The sequence below is a fragment of the Callorhinus ursinus genome, unplaced genomic scaffold, assembly GCF_003265705.2.
Source record: "Callorhinus ursinus isolate GAN/ISIS: 27379988/994484 unplaced genomic scaffold, GSC_fseal_2.0 scaffold4, whole genome shotgun sequence".
NCBI lineage: Eukaryota > Metazoa > Chordata > Mammalia > Carnivora > Otariidae > Callorhinus > Callorhinus ursinus.
The window spans coordinates 104,869,076-104,885,405 of NW_027397066.1; the positions used below are offsets into that span (position 1 = coordinate 104,869,076).

General features: G+C 33.5%; 1 long non-coding RNA gene and 1 pseudogene across 1 annotated transcript in view; both read left to right on the forward strand.

Annotated features, from left to right (window-relative positions):
* Window positions 1–223: 223 nt before the first annotated feature.
* Window positions 224–324, forward strand: LOC112826241 (U6 spliceosomal RNA; annotated as a pseudogene).
* Window positions 325–4,489: 4,165 nt separating this feature from the next.
* LOC141372496 (uncharacterized) overlaps window positions 4,490–16,330 on the forward strand; it is a 62,573-nt gene continuing 50,732 nt past the window's right edge. The window contains exon 1 of the long non-coding RNA XR_012377760.1: window positions 4,490–4,594. This is a non-coding gene — a long non-coding RNA (uncharacterized lncRNA). The remainder of the gene's footprint in view (window positions 4,595–16,330) is intronic.

Genomic DNA, 16,330 nt, shown 5'->3' on the forward strand with positions numbered 1-16,330 from the left:
AAAAAAGAAGAAGATAGTAGAAAGGGAAAAATGAAGGGGGGAAGTCTGAGGGGGAGACAAACCATGAGAGACTATGGATTCTCCCATTGTCTTTTTTTTTTTGGATATCAAAATCTGGATTTATTTTAAAAGAAATAGGTAAGAAGAATGAGTCAAAATAATGAAACCAATTTTATCAGAGATCAAGAAAAAAATCCTATATTTATGATTAAAAAAATTAAACATACTTCAACAGCACATATACTGATATTGGAATGATAGAGAAAGTTAGCACAGCTCCTGTGCAAGAATGACACATAAAGTTGTGAGGTGTTCCATGTTTTTTCTTTTTTAAATTTTTTTCTTCTTTTTTTTTATTATGTTATATTAATCACCATACATTACATCTTTAGTTTTTGATGTAGTGTTCCATGATTCATTGTTTGCATATAACACCCAGTGTTCCATTCAATACATGCCGTCTTTTTTTAAATAATTTTTTATTGTTATGTTAATCACCATACATTACATCATTAGTTTTTGATGTAGTGTTCAATGATTCATTGTTTGTGCATAACACCCAGTGCTCCACGCAGAATGTGCCCTCTTTAATACCCATCACCAGGCTAACCCATCCCCCCACCCCCCTCCCCTCTAGAACCCTCAGTTTGTTTCTCAGAGTCCAGAGTCTCTCATGGTTCATCTTCCCCTCCGATTCCCCCCCCCACTTCATTCTCCCATTGTCTTCTAATAACTGACCTTTTCTTATTCCTGGAGGAAGCTCATGCTCACAAGTGTGAACACTTCAGCTCTTACTTTCAGGCTCCATCCAAACAGTCTCCCTAAAAAGCCTCCCCTTGGGGGCCTGGGTGGCTCAGTCAGTTAAGCATCTGCCTTTGGCTCAGGTCATGATCTCAGGGTCCTGGGACTGAGCCCCGCATCAGGCTCCCTGCTCAGTGTGGAGCCTGCTTCTCCCTCTCCCTCGGCCTCCCTCTCTGCCTGCCTCTCTCCCTACTTTGCTCTCTCTCTCTCTTTTGAATAAATAAATAAAATCTTTAAAAAAAAGAATTTATAAAAAAAATAATAAAAAGCCTCCCGTTGGCTCTTCCTTAGACCTAGTAGCATGTGCACAACAGTATCCTCCCCTAAGCAGAACAGACTCAAAGTAGAAACCCATGTAGAAACCGGAAATATGGCTCTGGGTCATTTGGGCAAGGCCTTCTAAGGTCCTGAAAACCTAGAACATGGCCCAGAAAAGGAATCTGTGGGCTCTGGTTAGTCATGACTCTTTGGCTTTAAAGCCTCCTCCCAGTGATGGGTATTATGGAGGGCATTCGTTGTGATGAGCACTGGGTGTGATTTATAAGTGATGAATCACTAAATTCTACTCCTGAAACTAATATTATACCATATGTTAACTAACTGGAATTTAAATAAAAACTTGAGGAAAAAAAAATAAAGACTCCTCCCAGGTCATGGCCCCTGTTGCCCTGCTATATAGATGGTAATGTTTATACTACCTATTAAATATAATCATTTTCTTATTATATTTGCTGGCATAGCCCTAAATCCCAGCTAACATTAATAAGTGATTAGATAAATGGATCTCATCATCATCATCATCATCTTTCTAGTAACTAATTTGCCCTCAGGAACACAAACTCGTGTATTATAGAGAACTAACTATCCTCCATTTTAGCCATCACTATATAGCAGGAGTTGTTTTTTGTTTGTTTGTTTGTTTGTTTTTTGCTACAGGTGTAATGATGGACACATAATCTGTTGCCATAGGATTGTTTGTGCCAAAGCTAAGTAAAGAGAATAGGTCTCCTTGTAGTAGAGAAACTTTGAAGTATGAGATAGGAGGGAACTATCTGGGAAGCTACTCTTTTCAACCAACTGGACAAAAATCTAAGAAAATGATGACAGTATGCAGAAGAAAGCAGAGAAGGGAGCTAGTAAGTCCCAAATAATATCCCTGGTCTTGTTAGGACCGAGCCAAGCTTCAACACAGCGCTTTTCTCTAGGGCATAAGGACCTTATAATTCATTCCCTTTGAGATTTCAAGACCTAAATTACATGGATATTATCAAAAAGATTATGAAAACTGCAGGAATAGCCATCAGCTTTTTGGAGAAAGTGTTCCTCTTCACTTTATCTGAGAATATCACTTATTTTACACTAGTCTGAGAGCAGCTTGCTTCTTAATCCTGTGACAGATTTTTAGTCTCTAACCTGTGAGCGCAGGGGATCCCTGTGAGTGCTAGAGACCATATGGTGCTTCTCTGCAGTCATATGGAAAACCAGCTGGGCTGCCTAAAGATTTATGATCAATTACCTATGCTCAAAGGCCATAAACCCATGGAACAATGGCTCTTTCTGAGTTTCTAGGAGAGGGAAATACCAGCTATTGTAGAGTTGCTTTGTCAATGGAAGAAGTTATTAACTCAAATTATAAAACTTGATAATTCAAATGGGCTCTTTAGTTGATAATAAAATTAATAAGTGTTTTGACAGAAGTTTTAGTCTTCTAATAATAAACCTATCCACAGACACAAATGTGCACAGAAAATATACTCACACCCACATACACAAACACTATCAAACTTGCCAGTATGATTTCAATAAACAGTGCCCTGGGACTTTTATATGAAAATCATGACTTTTTAATTGTTTTCCTTCTATATTTTCATGGATCATGTTATTCTAAGAGGGGCAAGCTTTAAAAATATTTCATGAATCTAATTCCCATTTGTGAGTCTTGTATTAGCCAATCATTTATCACCCTCTAATTTGGTGGCTAACTGCTTTTGGGAAAGTACTGAATTCTTCTCAGGTTCTCCTTAATGTAAAAATTATTCCATTTATTGGGAATTTGTTTGCATGTTTACTGTGTCTATTGGCATGTGCACATGTTTTATATCCACCTTGTTCAGGAGGAATTTGAGAAAGAATCTCTATAAACTACTTTTACTAGTTTGAGTAGATTCTTATTTATTAGTACTTAATTTCCAATATTGGTATGTTAGAAGAGAGATGTCCCTTTATTAGAAAAATGGAATATAGTTATTTCCAACTCAGTTGCCCAGAAGAAAAGAATATAGAATGATTGGAAGACTTAATAAAAAAAAAAAACTGAGACTGATTAGAAATGGGGCCATTAATTTCTCTAATCCAATTTCTTTAAGGTAAAAATCTGAAATTAAGAAAAATTATATTACATTGTATCAAAAGTCACATTTGAATTATTTACCTCCAAAAGTTTTGTATATTAGAATGAACTCTGCTATAAGCTATATTCATGTATTTGATATTTTTATCATGAATTTATGACAGTCATTTAATATAGTAATGTGAATATATTACATAAGCCCCAGGTGATTGTTTTTATATTGTAAATAAAATTTTGCTTTTTAACTTTTTATAATGAATCTGTACAAGAATCTTTAATTATGATTAATTGTAAAAGTACAAATGAATTACAAAATGGATGAGCTTTGTTTTAACAAAATCTCAATCAAAAATTATTTATGCTCTGCCCACTTTATCAAAACAGTAATCATATTAATGCTCTCACTTTATTTATCTTTATTTGGTTTTTATATACATGTCTCCATACCACTATAAAGAAAATCAAAAGCTATTTTATGAGTAATTTAAAAATCTATTTACTGTCAAAACAAAAATCAATAAACTTGAATCTTGACAATTTCATTTTTTAATTAATAGAAGTTTTTGGTACACATTTGGTACACATCCCAAGGTACACATTCTGAGATTATAAAATTATATTCAATATGTATTATATTCACACATTTCTTATTAGATTGTCATTGATATCCAAAAAAATCAAAGACAGCCAAAGCAAATATTATTTTCACTAAATTAGTTTATAAAATTATTAAATTCAGTAGAAGAGTAGCTATTTGTTTTCTATAAGATGAAAAATAGTGAGATAATAGAATTTTCTAAAATAGGCACACTGATGTTAAACATTATTACTAATATTAATGTTATCAAGTTCATAAAAGCATTCAGAAATTCAATGAGATTTTTTAATAAAATTACTTAACATTCTTTTTTTAATTACTTAACATTCTTAAAGATTAGTTTTCCAGTGTCTTTCAGCTTTACATAAGGAAAACATTTCTTTCTAAAAATTTACATTGGGCATGGCTTTGACTAAGAAAATAATTGATACAAAATTGCAGAGGTTTCCCCCCAGTGCTATATGATTTATTTGTTCTCTTATTTTTTTGTGGATTGTTACATTGGGGCACGTTGTTAAGTCAGAAAGAGAAGAAAATTGTAAATAAAATTTTCAGAAAATTACTGATAGAATTATTAATCTGTAAGGACACATATGCTCTTTATCAAGTCTCTGAGCTTCCCTAACTACATCTGTTACTACAAAAAGAACCCCTTGGCTGTAGAAAGTCTACACCATGTGGAATCATAATGGTAGAATTCTTCTCTCAGAAAACATATGGTCAGTGTGACAAAATAAATTTAGTGAGTAAATAGTAAACTTGTTCTCTAGACAAAATTTATCATAATATACCAATGTGTACACGATAATACCATATGCAAGTGGGAATCATGAACATAGATTAAGGTCTGTAAAATATTTTGAAATTTTCTCCTTTTGGAATTAATCATTATTTAGACCTTATTTAATTAGAACATGTAATTTCCGTTAGCTTTTAAATGTTTAGAGTACTAAAACTATTTTACGTATGCCTGTAAGCCTTAACTTAGAAAAGCTTTAGTGTTCATTCTCACTGCTATTCAGTCTTTTGCCTTTATTTCCACTGCTAAATCAATGAAACATTTTAAAAAATTAATTCAGACTTTGGGACATAGCAATGTTATAAAAACAATGCCTAAAATTGTGATTAAGGATGTCCATTTTTAAAGCTCCAAAATATAATTAGGAAAGATGAAGACGATATCCGAAGCTCATATCTGTTTGCACTGCCTCAGTAAAATCAGACATAATGAGCTCCCTCTAGTCATTAAAAAATATGAAAGGTGATTTAATTGTTTTGGGGGCTCCCAACCTGATGCTTATCCCAGAACAGCAGCTCAGACAAAGCATATTTATCATGTACCATAACAAGTGAACCTATAAAATCTATAGAGCAAAGTGTTATAAATCACCAGGCAGTAAATAGTCACTGGACCTCTGGACTTTCAGAATTCCCACTTCTTCAATGAAGCAATATGGACTCTGTAATAATGGTAGAAGAAAATTTTAATGATCTAGAACAGAGATGACAAACTGGTGGATTAAGGGGGTAAATATTTACTGGACTTGTGGGGCTTAAAAAATTCTCATTTCTTTGATGAAGCAAATGAATTTTTATATGGTTAAAAATATATGTAAGGATGATCTACCAAAGAGGTTGCACACCAGTGACCTGAGGGATTTAACTTAAGAATGTGTTGCGTTTTCATTGAATTGAGTAGGTAGGCAATGTTGATTCCAAATTTAACGCAGTTATCAACATTTAAAAATCTCTGGTTTTCATGTAAAAATCCATTTTCTAGTTTACATTAAAACTGAGAGAATCAGGTAGCATGGTCCTTCATCAACACAGGGACAATCCATTAAATCTGTGTAGCAGCTATATTTTAGGGTGACTGTTTTACCTTTAATCAGGATTTGAACCTCTCCTCTGAGTCATGAAGGTTGGATTTTACCTGCAACTGCCTGAAAGCCTTCCCTGACACACCCACTCGGCTTAATGCCTATCCTGTATCTCTGCACTATATTCATGGCAATTATCACTATTGAAAATTTCTTCTTTGTTTACTTCCTAATCATTAGTCAAACTTTTTCTGGAATGTAAATAACCCAAGTTTAAGGATGTTGGCTAATTCCTTAGTTCTTGCCCAGGACCTAGAATACAGACTGGTGTACAAAGGAGTCTATATAATATTTATTAAATGAATGCCAGGTGGCCATCAGTTGTTATTTATTTGCACAGTGCTTCTGTTGTTTTGCTCAGATTCAATAAAAAATATCAAATTCTTGTAGCTAAAACTCCATCACAAGTAGGAAATACAAGATTAACAAAGAAGACCGTATCTTATTTATATTTTACTTGTTTCATATTTTCTTATCTTCTTTTTGGGAATATTTTCAGTATTATTTTTGTTTAAAGTGAACAATTATACCACTGCTTTTAATGTGATTTTTCCATTTCTTGTTGATTTGTAAAAGTCTGTTTATCATATATTAGTGTTTAGAAAAAATACTGTGTATTCAATGGATTTTCACAACCTTTAAACAGCACTATTTAAATTCATTATAGCTTTATCATGCTGGTTCATATTCATTATTCTAATCTACAACTTTCTTTTTTCATAGTATCATCTCTTTATCTTGTTACTTTCCCCAAAAGAACTCAAAAATGACTGTCAGAATTGCAATACATATATTCATTTATTGGAATCAACTTGTTCTGTTCATTTTATCATCTCTACTACTTCATATTATTATATTAGTTTCATCAAATAAATTATACATTGGTTGATAAATGTTACTAATTTTGTTTTATATATTCATTGCCAAATACTTTTAATAGATTTATTCTAATTCCTTTGTATTTCTATCTCTCATTCATGTGATTATTAAATAATAGCATCTCTTGCTTTTCAAAAAATTGTGCTATTCCAGAATTCAAGTATAATGTTAACTGTTGATCTAAAGTAGTAACCATCCTCATTTTAGGAAAATATCTTTACCTTCTTAATCTTTTTTTGTGACTGTTGTAAGAAAGTGCTTAAATAAATTTTTCCAAGCTTAGACCTCTATACTTATTTATATGAAATAATTAACAACAACAGACATGGAAACAAAGAGGTATATGCATGGCATATTTTATGTAGGATGATTAAACATAAGAAATCATATTATTATATTAAAACATCTAGTTTCAATATATTATTGACTTTTTCTCCAAAACCAAGGTACATGAGCATAATTGAAATGAATCTACACAACAAATTATTTGATATATTGAAAAAAGCTGCAAATGATCTCAAAAGTGTGTTTCTTTCTTGTGTTTTCTATTTTTAATTATTTAATTATGAATAATGTACCAGATAAAAAATGGATAAAAATCCAATTTTAATTTTTAGTTCCGGCCAAGGTGGAATTTCACTCAGGATCTCATTATTACAACTAAAATATCTGGTTATAATACAATCATAAGAAGTTTAACACAAACCCTGGATTGAAACAAGCATAAGATGATTCTGAAAGGTGAAAAGAAGAAAGTAAACTGCCTAGAGACTTCAGGACTTGAGGAACAACACAGCAGTGTGTTCCTTGGGTTTACTTATTGCTTCCCATATAGCCTGAAAAGGTGCTCCAGAAACCTCCAACCTGGAACTGCCACCAAGCACAGATAAAAGCTTTAAGGAAAGCCTGGTTGCCTGGGCAAAGTCTGGGAAAAGGGTGGTCTGGCAATATACCCCCACCTCAGCCAAATATCAGTGGGAACCCTTCACACCATCCTGTACCACACCCATGATTTTAATGGTCAGGGAGCAGGGAAAACTGATCTTTCATCCCCCTCCTAGTGGAAGCAGGTCCTGCTCTAGTTATTTCACCAGGCCAATGTCATAAGTGTCTAATGGCAAGGTAAGTCTTGACTTACACCTTGCAGCAAAGACCGTGACAGTGCAGTTTGAGGTGGGTCTAGTCATCATTATGCTTCATTGCCCCACCCCTACTCCAAGTGTCAGTGGGGCCTAGGGAGGAGTGGAACCTCTACCCTACCCTGCATTATTGAGACTACATGAGGCATTGTGAATTGAAACTAGGCAATACTCCTACTTTCTCCTTACCCTGTTGACAACAGGACCCAACTGGGAACCTAGGAACCTGAATTTTGACATATACCCATCAGTAATGAGACTGAATAAGGTAGGTGGTAGGAAGCAGGGTGAACTGGCTCTCTGGTACCCTTCACTGCCTCCAGTGTCAGTTGGCCCCAGTAGGACTCTATAAATAAATCAATGTAGAATTTAAAAAAATGTTCACATACTCCCAGGAAAACAAGAAAAAATACACAAAGGGACAAGACACCAAGAAAACAGACAAAAAACAATTAATGAAAGGAAATATTAGAGCCATAAAATATCAATAATTACCTTAAATGTAAATGTTGTAAATATACCAGTTGAAAGAGATTGGCAGAATGGACTTTTAAAAATAGAGCTAACTGCATACTGTTTACCAGAAATCCATTTCAAAGTCAATGACAAAGGTAAAATGTAAGTAAAAATACAGGGAAAGAAATATCATGCAAACATTTTTTTTTTTTAAAAAGCAGGAATGACTATGTTATATTAGATAAAATAAACTTCAGTCCAAAGATAATTCTTAGAGATGAAGAGGAATATTACCTAATAATATTAATATTAATCTACCTAAAAGACGTAGTGAATCTAAATGTTTATGCCCCAAACAATAGATATTTATTTATTTTTTATTTTTTATTATTATGTTCTGTTAGCCAGAGCTTTAGAATATATAAAGCAAAAATTGGTACAGCAGAAAGGAGAAATAAATGTGTGATAGTAGTTGGTGATTTTAATACCCATTCAGCAATTGATAAAATTATTAGACAGAAAAACAGCAAAGATATAGGAAAACTCAATAACACAGTCAACTAACGCAAACTAATTAATATAGATAAATATCCAACAACAGCAGATTGCACTTGTTTTTTTTTTTAGCGTGCATGGAATATGCACCATGATAGGCCATATCCCAGGCCAAAAAACAAACCTCAACAAGTTTAAAGTAAGTGAAATTACACAGTGTGTTATCTAATATGCCAAAATCAAACTAAAATCAATAAGAGAAAGATGACAGGAAAACTTCTGTATATGTGACAATTAAGCAATATGCTCCCAGAAAATCCATAGGACAAAGATTAAAACTAAAAAAAGTTAAAAATACATAAAAGCATAGAACCCAGTAAAAATGAAAATAAAATATCAAAGTGTGCCGAATATAACTAAAATAATCCTAAGAAGGGAATATATATCACTAAGTGTTTACATTAGAAAAGAGGAAAGATCTCAAATTGAAAATCTAAGTCTTGGGGTGCGTGGGTGGCTCAGTCAGTTAAGCGTCTGACTCGTGATTTCAGCTCAGGTCATGATCTCAGGATTGTGAGATCAAGCCCCATTTGGGCTCTGCATTGGGCATGGAGCCTGCTTAAGATTCTCTCTCTCCCTCTCCCTCTGCCCCTCCTCCTCCCCCCTCTCTCTCTCTCTCCCTTCCTAAAAAAAAAGAAAGAAAGAAAAGAAAATCTAACTTTCTCCCTCAAAAACCAAGGAAAAAAAGAAAAATAAACCCAAAGCAAGCAGAAAGAAAGAAATAATAAAGATGAGAACAGAAATCAATGAACTTGAAAACAGAAAAACAATAGGAAAAACAATCATTGAAACAGAGCTGATTCTTTAAAAAAAAATGATAAGCCTCTAGTAAGATTAATAATGATTAAAAGATAGAAGACTACTAAATTCAACCAAGATGAAATGAACATTCTGAATAGTCCTATAAAGTTAAAGAAATTAAGCACATTGTTAACAAGAACCCAAAAATAAATCTCCATGCTCTTATGCTTTTTTTTTGAAGAATATTGTCAAATATTTAAAGAACATTAACACCACTTTTACAAAGTATATTACATAAAATAAAGGAAGAAATACTTCCCAATTCATTTTATAGGGCCAGTCTTACCTATACCAAACCAAAGAAGTGGAAAAAATATGATTATAGGCCCAAATCTTCCATCACCTTACATGCAAAAATCCTCAAGATAATATCTGCAAATTTAATACAGTTGTATATAAAAAGAGTTTTAAGTCCCATGTCCCAATGATACTTTTTCCAGGTATGCAAGTTTGGTGCAACATTCAAAGATAAATCAATGAATCCACTATATGACTAATCAGCAAATAAAAATTTTATGATCATATTAACTGACAACAGTAAAAGCATTTTTAAAAATCCAATGTCTGATTGATAAAATTTTTCAGTAAACTAGAAATATCATTAGAAAATGATAAAGAAAACCTATAACAAACAAAAAAGTTACAGCTAATATCTTTTTTAATGGTGAAGGACTTTTTCCCTAAGATCAGGAACAAGGCAAAAATTTCTGCTCTCACAAAACTATTCAACATAGTTCAACATTTCTTGCCATTGCATATGGCAAGGAAAGGAAATAAAAAGCAGACAAATTAGAAAGGAAGAAATAAAACTTTATTTTTGCAGATGGCATGATTATCTACATAGAAAATCTCAAGGAAGCTACAATAAACAAACTCCTAGAATAAATGAGTTTGGCAAGATAGCAGGATAAAAGATCACAACAAACAATTATATGTCTGTATACTAACAGCAAACATGTGAAAACTAAAATTGAAAACACAACACCATTCAAAGTACAGGCCTTTCACCTCTGTGGTTAAATTTATTTCTAGGCATTTTATTTTATTTATTTTATTTTATTTTATTTTATTGGTGCAATTGTAAAATGTGTGTGTGTGTGTGTGTGTGTGTGTGTTTTAATTTCTCTTTCTGAAACTTTGTTGTTAGTGCACAGAAATGCTAATTTCTGGGTAGTAATTTTGTAACCTGCCACCTTTCTAAATTGTTTTTTACTTCTAGTGGCTTTTTGGTGGAATCTTTAAGACTTCTTATGTATAGTATCATGTTGTCTGCAAATATCGACAATTTAACTTCTTCTTTACCAATATGGATGCCTCAATTTTTTTTGGCTGATTGCTGTGGCTAGGACTTCTAGTACTATGTTGAATACAAGTGGTGAGAGTGGACATTCTTATCTTGTTCCTGACCTTAAAAGGAAAGCTCTCACTTTTTCCTCATTGAGGATGAGGTTAGCTGTGGGTTTTTCATATATGGCCTTTATTATATTGAGGTATGTTCCCTCTAACCCATTTGTTGAGACTTTTTATCATGAATGGATGTTGTACATTGTCAAGTGCTTTTTCTTCACCTATTGTTGATGTGTATGATGTTAATTGATTTGTAAATATTGAACCATTCTTGTATTCTAGGTATAAATCCCACCTGAGTGTAGTGAAAGATATTTTTAATTTATTGTTGTATGTGGTTTGCTAATATTTTGTTGAGGATTTTTACATCTGTGTTCATCAGGAATTTGGGCCTATAGTTTTCTTTATTTGTTATGCCTTTGTCTGGTTTCAGTATCAGTGAAATTTGCTCTCAGAATGTATCTGGAAGTTTTCCTTCCTTTTCTAATTTTTGGAATAGTTTGAGGGGAATAGGTATTAGCTCATCTTTAAATATCTGGTAGAATTCACTTGTGAATCTATCTGGTCCTGGATTTTTATATTTTGGTAGTTTTTTTATTACTGATTCAATTTTGTAACTTGTAATTGGTCTGTTCAGATTTTCTATTTCTTCTTAGTTCCGTTTTGGAAGATTGTATATTTCTAGGAATTCATCTTTTTCTTCTAGGTTGTCCAGTTTGTTGGCATATAATTTTTGATAGTATTTTCTTATAATCCTTTGTATTTCTGTGGTGTCAGTTGTTATTTCTCCTCTCTCATTCTTGATTTTACTTGAGTACTTTCTCTTTTTTCTTGATGAGTCTGGCTAAGGGTTTTCAATTTTGTTTATCTTTTCAAAGAACATGCTGTTGACTTCATTTTTTTCTATTCTTTTTTAGTCATTACATCATTTATTTCTGCCCTGATCTTTATTTCCTTTCTTCCACTCACCTTGACTTTGTTCGATCTTTTTTTAATTCCTTTAGCCATAAGGTTAGATTGTTTATATGAGGTTTTTTCTTATTTCTTGAGGTAGGCCAGTATTGCCTCTTAGAACTGCTTTTGGTGTATCCCAGAGATTTTGGACTATTTGTTTTCATTTTCATTTGTCTCCATGATTTTTTTTTTATTTCTTCTTTGATTGCTTCATGGAGCCATTTATATTTTAGTCTCCAAGTGGTTGTGTTTTTTTCCAATGGTTTCCTTGTGATTTATTTCTAGTTCCATACCATTGTCATCAGAAAAGATGCATGGTATGATTTCAATCTTCTTAAATTTATTGAGGTTTGGTTTATGGCCTAATATATGATCTATTCTGGAGAACGTCCTATGTGCACTTCAAAGAATGTATATTCTGTTGTTTTTGGATAGAATGTTCTGTATATATGTTATGTCCAACTGGTCTAATGTGTCATTCAAAGATATTGTTTCCTTATTGATTTTCTGTCTGGATGACCTATCCATTGATGTAAGGTGAGTATTAAAGTCCCCTACTGTTATTATATTACCATCAATTTCTCTTGTTACATCCATTAATATTTCCTTTACATATTTTGGTGCTCCAAATTTAGATGCATAGATATTTACAAATGTTATTTCTCTTGTTCTATTGATACTGTTATCATTACATAATGTCCTTATTTGATTCAATGCAATTCTTATCAAAATTCCAATAGCATTTTTCACAAAACTAGAACAAATAGTATTAAAATTTGTATGGAACCACAGAAGACCTCAAACAGCCAAAGCAATCCTGAGAAAGAAGAACAAAGCTGGAGGTAACACAATTTCTGATTTTAATATATACTACAAAACCACAGTTATCAAAACAGCATTCCATGCTCATGAATTTTAAGAACAAATATTGTTAAAATATTGTCTATACCACCCAAAGCAATCTACACATTCAGTGTAATCCCTATCAAAATACCAGCAGCATTTTTTCACAGAGCTAGAACAAACAATCCTAAAATTTGTTTGGAACCACAGAAGACCTTGAAATAGCCCAAGAAATCTTGTAAAAGGAAAGCAAAGCTGGAGACATCACAATTCCGGACTTGAAGTTATATTACAAAGCCATAGTAATCAAAACAATATGGTCCTGGTACAAAAATAGACGTACAGATCCATAGAACAGAATAGAAAACCCAGAGGGGAAGCTGCACTTATATGGTCAATTAATCTTTGACAAAGCAGAAAAGAATATCCAATGAGAAAAAAAAGAACAAATGGTGTTGAGAAAACTGGACAGCAGCATTCAAAAGAATGAAACTGGACCACTCTCCTACACCAAACACAAAAATAAATTCAAAATGGATGAAAGACCTAAATGTGAGACTTGAAACGATAAAAATTCTAGGGGAGTACATAGGCAGTAACCTCTTTGACATCAGCTATAGCAATTTCCTTCTAGCTATGTCTCTTGAGGCAAGGGAAACAGAGCAAAAATCAACTGCTGGACTACATCAAAACCAAAAGCTTCTGTACAACAAAGGAAACAATCGGCAAAACTAAAAGGCAGGCTACAGGATGGGAGAAGATATAGCAAATGACATATCTGATAAAGGGTTAGTATACAAAATTATAAAGAACTTATAAAACTCAACACACACACACAAAATGGATAATCCAATTTAAAAAATGGGCAGAAGACATGAATAGACATTTTTCCAAAGAATACATATGGATGACCAACAGACATATGAAAAGAAGCTCTATATCACTCATCCTCAATCACTCATCCTCAGGGAAATACAAATGAAAACTACACTAAGATAACACCTTACAGTTATCAGAATAGCTAAAATCAACACCACAATAAATAAAAGGTGTTGGCAAGGATGTGGGGGAAAAGGAACCCTCTTGTACTATTGATGGGAATGCAAACTGGTATAGCCACTGTGGAAAACAGTATGGAGGTTCCTCAAAAAACCAAAAATAGAACTACTCTACAATCCAGCAATTGTACTATTTGGTATTTTCCCAAAGAATATAAAAATATGAATTCAAAGGGATACATGCATCCCGATGTTTATAGCAGAATTACCTACAATAACCAAATTATGGAAACAGCCCAAGTGTCCATCGACTGATGAATGGATAAAGAAGAGGTGACATATACAATGGAATATTACTCATTATAAAAAAGAATGAAATCTTTCCATTTGCAAACAACATGGATGAAGCAAGAGTATTATGCTAAGTGAAATAAATCAGGAGAAAGACAAATACCATATGATTTCACTCATATGTGGAATTTTAGGAACAAAACAAATGAACAGAAGGAGGAAAACAAAAAGAAAGAGAGCAAGGCAAATCAAGAAATAGACTCTTAACTATAGAGAACAAACTGATGGTTCCCAGGAGGGATGGGTGGAATAGGTGATGGGGATTAAGGAATGTACTAGTGATGAGGATCTGTTGTTGCATGGAAGTGTTGAATCACTATATTGTACACCTGAAACTAATATTACACTGTATGTTAACTAATTTGAATTTAAATAAAAACTTAAAAAATAAAATAAACACTATAGGACTGGCACAAAAACAGACATATAGATCAATAGAACAGAAAAGAGAATAGAGACTCAAGAAATAAACCCACATTTACATGGTCAATTAATATATGACAAAGGAGGCAAGAATATGCAATGGGGAAAAGGCAGTCTTTTCAACAATGGTGCTGGCAAATTAGACAGCTACATGTAAAATAATAAAACTGGACTGTTTTTCTAACACCATACACAAAAATAAACTCAAAATGGATTAAAAACCTAAATGTGAGCTCTGAAACCATAAAAACCCTAGAAGAGAAAACAGGTAGTAATTTCTCTGACATTGGCAATAACAGCATTTTTCTAGATCTGTCTACTAAGGCAAGAGAAACAAAAGCAAAAATAAACTACTGGGACTAGATCAAAATAGAAAACATTTGCACAGCAAGAAAAACTATCAACAAAACAAAAAGACAACCTATTGAACAGGAGAAGACATGGCAAATGGTATATCTGATAAGGGCTTAATATCCAAAGTATGTAAAGAACTCATACAATGCAGTACCAAAACAAACAATACAATTAAAAAATGGGCAGAGGGGCGCCTGGGTGGCTCAGTTGGTTAGGCGACTGCCTTTAGTTCAGGTCATGATCCCGGACTCCCGGGATCGAGTCCCGCATCGGGCTCCCTGCTCGGCGAGGAGCCTGCTTCTCCCTCTGACTCTCCCCTCCTCTCGTGTACTCTCTCTCTCTCATTCTCGCTCCCTGAAATAAATAAATAAACCTTTAAAAAAAAAATGGGCAAAGGACCTGAATAGACATTTTTTTCCAAAGACATAGAGATGGCCAACAGATACATGAAAAGATGTTCAATCAACATCACTTGTCAGGGAAATGCAATTCAAAACCACACAGAAGGGTGCCTGGGTGGTCCAGTTGGTTGAGCATCCAACTCCTGGTTTCAGCTGGGGTCATGGTCTTGGGGTTGTGGGATCGAGCCCTGCATCAGATTCTGTGCTCAGCAAGGGGTCTGCTTGGTATTCTCTCTCCCTCTGCCCCTCCCCCTGCTTGCTCTCTCTCTCTCTCTCTCTCTCTCTCAAATAAATAATTAATCTTAAAAAAAAAACCCACAGTGAGATACCACCTCACACCTGTTATGGATAAAATCAAGAAGACAAGAAACAAATGTTGGTTGGCATGGAGGTAGAGAAAAAGGAACCCTTACACACTGTTGGCAGGAATGTAAATTGGTACAGCCACTGTGGAAAACAGTATGGAGGTTATTCAAAAAAATTAAAATAGAAATTGCATATGATCCAATAATTACACTTCTAGATATTTATCCAAGGAAAACACTAACTCGAAATGATATATGCATCCCTAAGTTTAATGCAGCATAATTTACAATAGTCAAGACATGGAAGTAACCTGTGTCCACCAATAGACAAATGGATGAAGAAAAGTGGAATGTATGTAAGTGTATGTGTGTGTGCACACATGGGATACTACATAGTCATTAAAAATGATGATATGGTGCCATTTGAGAAAATATGGAGGGACCTAGAAGGTATTATGCTAAATGAAATATATCAGACTTTGAAAGACAAATACCATATGATTCCGTTCATAAATGGAATCTAAAAAATGAATAAACAAAAAGAAGAATCAAACTATAAATACAGAGAACTGATGGTTGCCAGAGGGTAGAGGGGTGAGGAATTGGGCAAAAGGCGTGAAGAGGAGAGGAAGATACAGACCTCAAGTGTGGAGTGAGAAAGTCATAGGAATAAAAAGCAGAGCATAAGGAATACAGTCAATGATATGGTCATGACAGTGATATAATGGCAAGGATGGCAGCTATGCTTGGTGGACATAGCTTAATGCATAAACTTGTCAAATCACTAAGTGATATATCTGAAACAAATGTAACATTGCATGTCAACTATATTCAAATAAAACAAAACTTCTAAAATATAATGAATGATCATAAAATAAATTTTAAAAGACTCAGT